General features: G+C 40.1%; 1 long non-coding RNA gene across 1 annotated transcript; it reads left to right on the forward strand.

Moving 5' to 3' along the window:
- The first annotated feature begins 4,146 nt into the window (after positions 1–4,146).
- On the forward strand, positions 4,147–6,724 carry LOC134485770 (uncharacterized). The gene is made up of 2 exons (XR_015678347.1): positions 4,147–4,232; positions 6,417–6,724. It is a non-coding gene; the product is annotated as an uncharacterized LOC134485770 (long non-coding RNA).
- Positions 6,725–10,255: the final 3,531 nt, after the last annotated feature.

The raw sequence follows: 10,255 nt of genomic DNA on the forward strand, positions 1-10,255 counted from the left end.
CCTGAAAAGTCCTAGTTTCTTTCTCCTTCCTCAATTTTGTCTAACCTGAAGACATCATCTCACATGTAGGAAAATTATGATACTCCCTTGGTCCTCCCATACAGTATGCAAGATCTAAAAGATCTAAAAAGGGACGACTATGACACTGCCCCAGACTTCATAGTTCTATCACTATTTTCTAATTGGAAGATTAATTTGTCAATAAGAAGAAATATTGTGGGCTTGAAGCTGGTTTTTAAGGAAGTGACAGAACAAGCTTCTACTCTTCATAACTTCTGCTCACTGTTCAGGGGCAAAACCTTCTGCCTAGCACAGCTATCTTTGTCCTCTTACTTATCCCTTTCATTGGTCTGTTTATTTATTATTTTCCAAAATGATATTTTTAATGATTATTTAAGACTTTCCCACAGTGCACCCTCTTCATACTCGCTACTCATTCCCAGGTCTATCCTCCCATCCTTGTGCCCTCATGAAAAAAAAAAATAAGAAAAATACTATACCAAGTTCAGTTTGTGTTTCCCATATACTCAATGCAGCATCTTCAACTCCTACTAACCATTTCCTTGAAGAAGACTAAGTCCTTCTCCATCCCCCAACTGCACACCCACTAGGAACCATCAACTGTGAAGATCTATACGTCAGCATCCCTATCATAATTTCAAGGGCTTTCTTCAATGACTTCCTGTCTAGATGTAGAGGGTTGTCGCAGAAGCTCTAATGTCTCTCATTCTCAATTATGAGTCTACAGTCATCCCTTTCAACGTAAAAGAAGTTTCCTTGCCCATATCTGCCAGCAGCCCAGGTCATAGACTTCCACATAGTTTCCAGTAGTAGCACAAAAATGGCATCAACATGGTCCCCAGTGTCAGTGTCAGCATGGACCACGGACCTCAGTATTCCTTGTATAAAATGTGTACTATGTTGTCGTTTGGTTGGTTTTGATTTTTTTAGACTGACAATCTTTGGCCTATTTTTCCAATCTTGGAGTAAAATCAAATGTCTCCTCCTCTATTCTCTATACCATAATTCATGTCAGAAGAGGTGGCTGCCAGTCAGAAGTGTTTTTAAAGCCCAGTACAGAAATTCCTGCACATTCTGGTCTTGAGTTTACAATCTGCAGATCATAAAGAGAGAGGAGGTGCAGTTGATGTCTATATGCAGGTGAAGGCAGGCACAAGATAAGGCATGGCCTGCAATTGGGCAGTGAAAAAGTAAGGCAGCGACAGGAGCTTTTGTAAGGCAGGAGAGGCGCGAGAGAGAGGGGAAGAAAATGGAGAGAAGAACCGAGATGGAGGAGCAGAAGGACGACCCAGATCTGTGTGGCCTTAATTGGCCACAGGTAGTTATTTATGGATATTTCGTAAGGGATGGATTTCTATAGGTCAATTTATCTTATCTAGTTGGGCAGTTTATATCATTATCAATTGGTTGTGAGTTTATTTTGTGGATGTTTTGTGGAATGGGAATTTGAGATATAAATCTGATTGCTAAGTTGCAAGCTTATTGAGTTGTGATTTTAATGGGTTGCTGGGAGTTGTGATTGTAAACAGTATATGGATACTGGGAATGTGAGCAGAGTCCACAGCAAGAGACTTGCAAGAGGGCGGCCCAGCTCAGAGCGTAGCCAGCAGCAGTGTGGGAGGACAAGTTGGGCTGAGGTGCTTTGCTCATTGAGATGAAAATACCCTGCAGATACTATGTGGCCCGCCAGCACTCACACGGGACAGTAGAGACAATTTTTTTTATTATTTAATGCTATAAGGACATTATTGACAATTAAGTTTGCTAATGTGCTACTAATATATCCATTTCTTCATAGTAAAATGTGACTTATGGCATGGCTTAAAATCTTGAAGATTCTAATCAAAAATTTCTCCTTCCTTCTGATGAAATGAAGGCACATTGATATCAAAGATGAGGACAGCAAACTTTTCTGTACTTGTAATTCCTTTATGCTGATATAAGCGTCTTATCAACAATTCATTATATTTCCTCGTGGCGGTAACTCCATTCTTACACTATTATTGGGCAGTGTTCTTTACATGTATGATCTCTGCTTTTATGCCTTCGTCTTGTCAGCATTGTTCTGTCACCATTTCTCCTTGTTGCTATGTGGTGCTGTTTCTAAAGTATGTTTTTTAAAGATTTATTAATTTATAATGTATGTGAGTACACTGTAGCTGTCTTCAGACACACCAGAAGAGGGCATCAGATCCCATTACAGATGGTTGTGAGCCACCATGTGGTTGCTGGGATTTGAACTCAGGACCTCTGGAAGAACAGTCAGTGCTCTTAACCACTGAGCCATCTCTCTAGCCCTAAAGTATGTCTTAAAAAATGATTATAATGTTTTCTCAAAATAATATTACTCTTTCCCTTTGTGAAGGAGCAATCTAGATTGAATTAACATATTCTAAGTTAACATGAGAAAATTTTATTCTTAAGTGAACAGATGTCGCTATATTAAAATGTTATTTTATCTGATGAGAACATTGGGAAGTGCATACTTCTAACCTATTCAAAAATTAAGTATATGCTTCCCTTAGATATTTGGAGAAAGTGTGTAATACATAGGCATTTATTGACATTGTTCACATCTGTTATCATATTCTGTTACAACTGCTACCATTGCCTTCTCATTGACTGTTAGAGGTTCAAGGCCAAGCAGTCCTTTCTTTCCCACAGCAGGTTTCTGGCTGAAGAAATATGTAACTGGGTATTTGTAACCAAATGGAATTTAAGCAGCAATTTATTAATTTGCACAACTTGAAATGCCACCATTAAGATAATTATTCTTACAGCAGTGTAAAGAAACCAGCGGAAGGCTTGGAAACTGCGCCTACTCAGTAATAAACAGTACTGTACTGTGAATCTCTCTAGTCATGTATGCAGCAAGAAAAACTGTGTCTGAAGAGTCCTCAACAGGCATACAATAGAAACCTAAAACACTAACATACAAACGTGTCTGGATCCTGGCTTACCTGTGATAAAGAGAAAGAATTCTGGATCAGTGCTGTGCGTTTGACGTCTAATTAGTAAGACAGAGTGTATTTTAGACAGAACAACTCTTCTTTATGAAATCCAACACAATAGGTGCAAAGCAAATCTTTGCTTACAAGCTTAAGGAAGAGTAGAGAAAACAAGAGGAAAAATAGAAGATATGTAGATGTCTGACAGTGAAAAGTATCCTGGAACTCAGTTGAGCTAAAAGCTTTGAAGCCCTGGGGACTCTGAAGGGATGGTAGGGCGCCAGGCCCTTGTCACTAGCCATAGATTTGTGGCCATCAGTCATGTAATGGCAACGCCCTAAGCCCCTCCACAGGTAGATGGGGCATCCCTAACATCTCAGACCAAGACAATACGAAAATAGGCATGACTTGTCTTTACATAGGCTCGAGACAGAAATCTTCATGCTAATGCAGTACATAAGGGCAAGGAGGGCATAGCCAATAAGCTTTGCTTCCCAGACATTCCTCCCTGAAAAAGTTATTTAATGTCAGGTCCACCCTGAGAAGTTTCCCACCCTGCCACTTTCTACCATGGCAGTGAACGATTTGGAACCATGACTGTCTCCTTTCATAGGGATACTCCATGAGGAACCATGGAGAAGGCCTTTACCTACAGAGCCACTGTCCGCTGAAGGCCTCTCTGTACTCCCTGCCACACCCAACACCCAGTCAAGCCCTCCGACAACCCAAGAATTTTCACCTTGGGATCAGCCAGAACTCTTCCTTCTCCCCACCGCCAGCCCTGGCCCAGGGCTAGACCCAACCCAAGGGCCCAAAGTCTGTTCTCAGCTCTTCTGTGGCTCCCAGCAGTGCCTGGATGTCTGAGAGCCTGAGAACCCCAGCCGCAGTTTTGTCACAGGCCCCCGGTTCCCTGAGCCAACTCCTGCTGCCCCAGCTCCTCAGACTGCTTTCCCACCTGTAGAGATGCCTGTGCAGTGCCTCAGAACTCCCCTAACGCCCCCCGGGCAATGCGTGGAATAAACGCGGTCAAACTCTTCTCATCCTGCCTTCCTAAGCGGTCAAGACCTGAGGCAGATCGGATGCAGGACCTTACATATAGAGTCTGATGTAATAATAATAATCATCATAATCATCGTCGTCGTCGTCATCATCATCATCATCATCATCATCATCCTCACACTAATGCAAGGAAACACAAAAAGAGGCCGTTCTCAACCTTGCTGTCATAGGTGAAAGTTAGCTGCTACTTACATCTGTATAAAGGTAACTCCATAAAACTGGGGTTGTAAACCGACTACTGCCATTATTATTGTGCATTATGCAATGACACATCCAGAAATGTCCCTACAAGGACATACGAAGGGAATAAATGAAATTCTGAGAAAGCCAGGAATTTCCCCTTCCTTTTCCTATCTTACACAACAATAACTCTTCTTTCTTCATAAGAGGTTGCTGCGAAATGGGCTCTTAGAAATTCCTATGACACATTGCTCTTGAGAAACACACACTCACCTTCTTGTACAAAACGTAATCCAGTCTGTTACACTGCTTTCTCTCTGAATACTTTTTCAGAGTCAGAACCTGGTAAAAGTGGGAGGAGAACTCGGCCTACCCTCGGCATATTACAAAGACCTACCCTCCCCGAACTTAAAGCATTGACAATTAGTGCTGCTTATATTTATAGGAACAGCTTCCTATCTTTCTTGGCAAAAAAGGAATAACGAATAGGGAAAGCGGATCCTTTAAACAAACACTGATCAGGTATCCCCTGAAAGGTTTAAACTTTGCCATGTTCTCCCTCAGGAATTGTGATATATCTGCAACCGTTATCACGGAGGCGAAACAAACACGTTGTAAGAGGTAAATCAGGCTGATCTTTGAAATCACTCTTTGCCTGTCTCTGCTCTTCTCTGTACTACACAGAGCTCACACACGTAGATTATACTCGTCCTGCAGCCATGGAACTGAAAATACAGTACTGACAGGAAACGGGTGGATGAGAGGAGGCAAAAGCCACCAAGCTGTTCTGCTTCCCAGCTTCCGGTGCAATCTCCTGCGGTCCTGTGGAGGTGCTTGTCAACCACACATGGCTTGACCAGCCCATCCTCTCTACCCCTAGATCGTGAGACACTTCCTGTATCTTGTACTTATTTTATGCTTCTTCCTAAAACGTTTTTTAAAATGTATTACAATTTAAGGCTATGATTGATCTTGATTTAATGTTATGTATGTAGTAAGGCAGATTATAGATTGTTTTCCAGATAGATCTCTATGAAAAAAAAATTAGTTGAATCCTTTCATTTTTTGTTTGACAGAAAGACTAAATGCAAGAAAAAAAATTCTATCTATCTGTTCAAAGCAGATACTTCGGCATACCTCGTTAAACTAGAGCCTTTGAAACTCCCAGAAAGTGAAAGGCCCCTGAATTTCATTGGACAGTTTCACCTTCCACCGTTTAATTATCTTGCTAATATATCGAAAACTTGCTACTTTTTACTCATTACTTTTATTCATCGTGTGGAAAAACAATGCTGTGATAAAGAAATGTAAGGATCGTGTATACTGAAGGCTGACATGACTGACTGATAACGTAGAGGGAGCCCAGTGAAGGTACACAGCTGTCCTTGACATCGGAAAGCAACTGATCTTAGTAGGTTTTACTAACTGGGGCTAAGCAAAATTACCAGATTACCAGCTCCATTCCACATAGCAATAGATGTGTTGATTTAAAGCAATGCGAATGTGTATTATGAAAGCTTCACTTCACTTCACGTCTAAGTCATTCTCTGAGGCCCATCTGTTCCCTGCCCAGAGCAAACTACTGAGGAGGGGGACTTCGTGAGCACAGCACGGACACTTACTTCTCCCTTCAAATCAACGATGGTCCCTCTGCAAGTACGGTCTCGCCTTCCTTTTACTATTTTTGGTGGAATGGTTAATTCTAGTGATCCCTATTTTTACAATTGTAGCTCTCCTCAACAGGTTTGACTGGCAATGGATGGACTCTACCAGTTGCCGAGTTAATCTCTTGCAACTGTGCTTCTGGGAAATAGACAGATTAACCAAGTACAGGTGAAGGGCTTCATGGACTGACTTAGGTAGCCTTAGCTGAGATTCCATCAAACGTGATTTCTACCAGTTTTTACTCTGACCGGTAGCCCACAGTGCCATTTGTGCTTCCAAGAATTTATATTAACCGGGACACAAATGCCTCAGACATCTAAAAAGTCGTGATTATATCTTTGTTCTCATTGCACAGTTACTCTAATAAATGGAAATCATTCATTTGAGGAAATATAAAGGTTAATGATGTAATCTTATGTGTTACAGAGTTGTTTTCCTCAAGGGAATTTGCCTTCTTTATTGAAGGCATTCTGAGCATTTAAACTGCATAATATTGGGGCCTTCAGCATCAGAGGGTGAGTTGGTTCATTATTATCTTGGCAGGGCGTTTCGCAGAAGAAAGAAGGCATGGTTGCTGAAGAAGCTGCTGGGAGGAATTTGCATCCAGATTTGTCAGCAGCAAGAAGCAAGAGAGACACTGAGCCTGGCCTGGGATTTGAAGAATTCAAGGTTGCTCCTAGTGACACACCTCCAACATGGCCACACCTCCTAATCCTTTCCAATCAGAACTAAGCATGCACATTTGTGGGTTTATAGTGGGCAGTCTTATTCAAACTACCACATTCCACTCCTGGCCCCTCATAGGATTATGGCCATATTATAATGTAAAATACTAAAATACAATCACACATTCAGTCCAACTTCAAAAGTCTTTATGGTTTTCAGACCTCTCAGAGCTCCCAGGGACTAAATCACCACCCCAAAAGAAGAAAGGGATGGGCCTATGGCTCCAGCAGCACACATAGCAGAGGATGGCCTTGTTGGACATCAATGGGAAGGGAGGCCCTGAGTCCTGTCAGGGCAGGGAGGTGAGAGGGAGTAGTGGTTGGGTGAGGGAGCCCCCTCATAGAAGGGGGCGGAGTAGAATGGGATAGTGGGTTTCTGGAGGGAAAACCTGGAAAGGGGATAATATTTAAAATGTAAATTTAAAAATCCAATAAAAGAAAATAAGATGGAGAAAGAAAAACAAAACTGTTTGAAGGTACAAAGTCTCTTTTGAGACTGGGGCAACCTCAAACTCTAATTCAATGTGAAAACAAAAGCAAGAAATCAGAATAAATACTTCCAATATAAAATGACACACAATAGCCATTGCCATTTCAAAGGGAAGGGAGAGGAGCATTCTGAAAACATCCTGGGCCAAAGCAAGACTGAAAACCAGCAGGACGAAGTCCATATCCGATGTCAGAGCATTCCTCAAGATCTACAACTCCTTCAGCTTTGTGTCAGGCAACAGATTTTTGCCTCATGGGATGTTTCCATACCTGTTAGCAGCTCTCCTCAGAAGACATCCCAGGACTCTGACATCTCTAATATCACCAATGCACTCTAGGCTTCACCACCAAATCTCAAACAACAGCTTCTCTGGGCCCCCATGCAGGAACTGCTCTGTCATATGACAGGCCTCAGGAGCCTGTCACAGTCACTAGGCTTAGTTACTGTCCTATTGCTCTGAAGAGACACCAGGATTAAAGCAACACTCATAAAAGAAAGCATTTAACCCATGCCTCGCTTACATTTCATAGCATTAATCAACATCATCCTGTTGGGGAGCTTAGCAGCAGGCAAGCAGACAGACAATGCAGTGCAGAGGAAATAACCTTAAGTGCTATGTTCATGGAGTAGACAGACAGACAGAGAGAGAGAGAGAGAGAGAGAGAGAGAGAGAGAGACAGACAGACAGACAGACAGACAGACAGAGACAGACAGACAGAGAAAGACAGAGACAGAGAAAGACAGAGACAGAGAAAGACAGAGAAAGTGACATAGTGGCCTGGCATTGGCTTTTCTCAAAGCCTACTCACAGAGAAATACATCTTCTTCTTACAAGGGCTACACCTTCTATTTCTTTCCAAACAGTTCAACAGCAGGAGGCTCAACATGCAAATATGTAAGTCATTTAGATCAACAGAGTCTTCCCTTAACTACTTCTGGTACCAACATGTGTTTAATCATGCTTCTCTCTCCACCTGTCAAATCAATGAAACTGCAGAAGAAAGGGTTTAGGTAAACAGCTATAGTTTAAAAAATAAAAAGCATGTAATATCATAGATATATCCACACTGGGAAATTCTTCTAACCAAATAATCCAAGTTGATCAAAAAGTAAATCACAGAAGGTCTAAGCACTCCTGAGAAATCATTCAGCAGTCAGCACACCAGTTGCTCTTGCAAAGGACCAGAGTTTAATTCCTCCTCTCCACAGAGTGATCCAAAAGAATCCGTGACTCCAGTTCTAGGGTATTCAATATCTTTTACTAACCTACAAGTTCACTAGGCACTCATGTGGTACACATACATACAAGCATATAAAACACTCATACACATAAAATACAATAAATGAACCTAAATATAATAAAAATGTAATAATTTTCAGTAAACTATAAATCATAAAGTCCAATAAAATTCTTTCAAAGGACAATGCAATAATTTTCATGGGTATACACTTGGTGGTCATGGGTTTGCAACTATTGAATGGAGCCTGATACATTCAACAGTTGGTTCAGTGGTTCCCTGTTTTATTAAAAATGTCTTATCAAATATAATTTCTGAATGAATAATTATATAGGAAAAGTATACATATAAACCTATTGAAAATAATTTTAGGTCTTCACATATAATAAATTTAGAATTTTATATATAAATTGCTTTAAAATTTTGTGCTAATATTTTCATTAATTTAATTCCACTTATTGACTATTTATTTACAGTTTATACATGTTTGTATTATAAATCATAACATTTGTTTTCTAAAGCAAAGATATTTGTGTGTTTAAACATATTATTCCTTTAGAGAACCAGTACTTCGTTTTTATTCTAAAAGCTCTAACGTGATAAATACATATTGATAAAGCATTTAGTGAGGTGTGTAACTATTGTAACTCCAGAAGGCCAGTTTCTTGTAAGCACTCTAATACATGGAAAATTTCCAAGAAGTATTCTAAGTCTCATAATTATCATCCCAGATGCTAGATTGTATCTGCATGTGACTAGCTCAATGTGCTGTCAGATCCAGCAGAGTTGCCAATCTTAAACCAACTGTGACTACTCTCTGTACATTTCTCTCTCTGGGGCATTACCAAAACAAATCTTAATTAGCTTTTGTTTCCAAGCAGGACTTCATTTTTCATGATGTTACTTTCATTTTCCTGGGATTATGAGAAGCAAATTGACCTTGACAACTCATCTATTACAATAAGTGTATTGTTTATGCAATATCTAAATTCAAGTTATTAACCTTACTGAGATAAAACCAGAGGAACATTAAGAACACGCACTTTCCCTTAATACCAAAACATGAATTTGTTAGATGAAATTAGGAGTCATGTGAAGATATGACAAATTTCTCAAAACAACTCATCTGTTCTTGAACAGAGTGCTTTGCTTATGACCTAAATGTCAGAGTATATATAAAACTTGAACAAAAACCTGCTACGTTCATCGTATACTTATCTTGATGATACAATTTTGTCTGAATTCTGAATTTTGAAATTGTAAAAATACTTAGGAATATGCACTACTTATTCTAGAGGAAGTTTTTAAAACTGCAATTAGAAGCATTCCGAAGATCCCAGGGGCAAACTCTAGACCAGTGCAAGACACACGTACTCCTGTAGCCTAAATTTTTAAGAAACTTACCCTCAATGCATTTTGATTAGACAATGCCATTCTAACTTCTTTCAAATTTTTCACACAATAAAATTTGATTTACTTATGTATTCAGTTTGAGTTCAGGGACAGCTAAATATTCTTGCTGAATCAACTGCCGATTTCGGTGAAGAGCGATTTTGACTTAAATATGTTGACAGAATCAACTGCCAACGAAGGTAAAGAAGCGATTGCCATTTACCTTCACGGATATTAACAGTGTGTTTAACAAGTAACAATAGGCTTCCCCCTTTAGCAGAAAGACTGCTTACTAATGACATTGCATTGCCTCGCACAGCAGGGGCACTCATTCTATTTGGAAATAATGACCAAGCTAACATCAGCTTTTAAGAATGTATGTTATCATTATTCATTACAGTACTGCACTGAAGCTTCTCTGGGAGGCCATAAAGAGCAAAATGTATATTTTAAGGATCCCCATTTCCCCCCTAAATGCTTGAATTAAGCTGCAGTCTGTGGTGCTCAGAGAATTGAGTTATGTCCTAAAGCAATACT

The sequence above is a fragment of the Rattus norvegicus genome, chromosome 2 (assembly GCF_021556685.1).
Source record: "Rattus norvegicus strain SHRSP/BbbUtx chromosome 2, alternate assembly SHRSP_T2T, whole genome shotgun sequence".
Classification (NCBI taxonomy): domain Eukaryota; kingdom Metazoa; phylum Chordata; class Mammalia; order Rodentia; family Muridae; genus Rattus; species Rattus norvegicus.